The following is a 1,586-nucleotide window of genomic DNA, read 5'->3' as shown; positions in this document are numbered from 1 at the left end:
CCCTACATTTCAAATTAAAAATACCGCCTCATAGTGTGTTAAACAGGGGAGGAAAAAAAGTGTTTATTAAGACTGTCAGCTGCTTTTCGTAGCCTAGACCTCTTCTCTGCATTCTGCCCTTTAAAACCAACCTCAGGAGGTACAGGTAAGGTAGAACAGAGGTGATGAATCCACTATTTCCCTGGCACTGTGGAATCAAAATTAAAAAACGGGAGAGGAACCCAGACTGTGAGCAATGAAACACACAGGAGAAACCTGGCAAACACGCTAGGAAGCTGGTTTTTGGAAGTTGTTTTTTCTTCCTTTTATTTTCAAATGCACTTGTCCACTTCATTAGGCTGCTGCTGATCACCAGAAATAAATCGTGTTGTGTTAGGTGCCTGCATTATTTGCCATCCCCAGGGGTTTCCCTCTTGGTGACCGTGTAGTACCTTGCTTCCTGACTTGAAACCTGCCAGGTCCTCTGTTTTGCTAGAGTAGATGAGGTCTTGTCCTAGTTTGAGTAGTCCTTTTTCTGATGTAGATTAACCTGGCTACTGCGTAACAGTTGGTGAGGCAACAGCTTTGAAAATAGAACATGCAGACAAACATGCTGCTGGAAATGCATCTGCGGGTTTTATCCTCTCCTTCAGGAAGGGCAGTTCTTACGTTCTGTGACAGATTTGTGACACAAGTTTACATTGCACAAACGTAAGCATTGTCCTGACTTCTGTACCCAGAAAGGAACTGTTTCCTTGGGGGAATAAGAAAGTGGCATGGTGGTATGTCCTGGTTTTCTTGAACTGTTCACCTTTTGTGTTCCCAAAGATGTTGCTGAGAACTAGGTACCAAATACTGCGTTGTGGCAGATATGTTAGATGTGTGAAGTCAGAACGTGGGGATTGGTTTCAGTTACTGCATTCTTGTGGCTTCATCTGCTTCTGATTAACAGATTCATCTCCCACTACATCTGTGGCACCACATAGTTCTGGAAAGCTTTGAAATACTGCTGCTACTTAGAGCTCTTTGCCAGTGCATCCAAAACACACTCCTATGGAAATCCATATCACTTACTCCCTTTTGCAGCAAGGGAAATGAAGGGTCAGGGCTCACCTACAGTCACACTGCGGTGTAATGGCATAACATGGAACAGAAGTGCTTGCCCAGTACTATTTCTTGGGATTGGGCTCCTTGATATTTAAGGAAGACCTGCTATTTTAAATGAGGCATCCCCCTCTTTCCCCCCCCCCCCCCCCCCAAAATGAGGAATAGTACCTTTGCCCCCACTTCTCATATTCTTTTTCCATTTGTAGTACTCAGAAGGCACAAAACAGGGCAAAAGCTTCCCAGCGTCTCTGCACTTAATATGTTGACATCATGTGGTCTGTGAACATTACTAGTCAGAAACAGTAAGGACAGAAACAGAGCTTTAGAGAGCTTTGTGTGGACGGATTCTCTTGGGTCTGTGCTTGAGATCTCAAGGTGCGTATATATATGCACACACGTATCTATATACACACGCACAGAAGGAAGCATCTTAAATGATTTTTAGGAGCTATCTCATGAGATCAAAACAGCTTCACTGTGGCTCAGTAGCATTCTCAGGC

General features: G+C 44.0%; 1 protein-coding gene across 1 annotated transcript in view; it reads left to right on the top strand.

Moving 5' to 3' along the window:
* The window catches only part of LOC104628546 (protein unc-13 homolog B), a 76,655-nt gene that overhangs the window by 41,055 nt on the left and 34,014 nt on the right, over positions 1 to 1,586 (top strand). The window lies entirely within an intron of this gene.

Source organism: Phaethon lepturus, unplaced genomic scaffold (assembly GCF_000687285.1).
Source record: "Phaethon lepturus isolate BGI_N335 unplaced genomic scaffold, ASM68728v1 scaffold8261, whole genome shotgun sequence".
Taxonomy (NCBI): Eukaryota; Metazoa; Chordata; class Aves; order Phaethontiformes; family Phaethontidae; genus Phaethon; species Phaethon lepturus.
The sequence above is the reverse complement of the archived record's forward strand: the minus strand, read 5'-3'. Positions and strand labels throughout refer to the sequence as shown.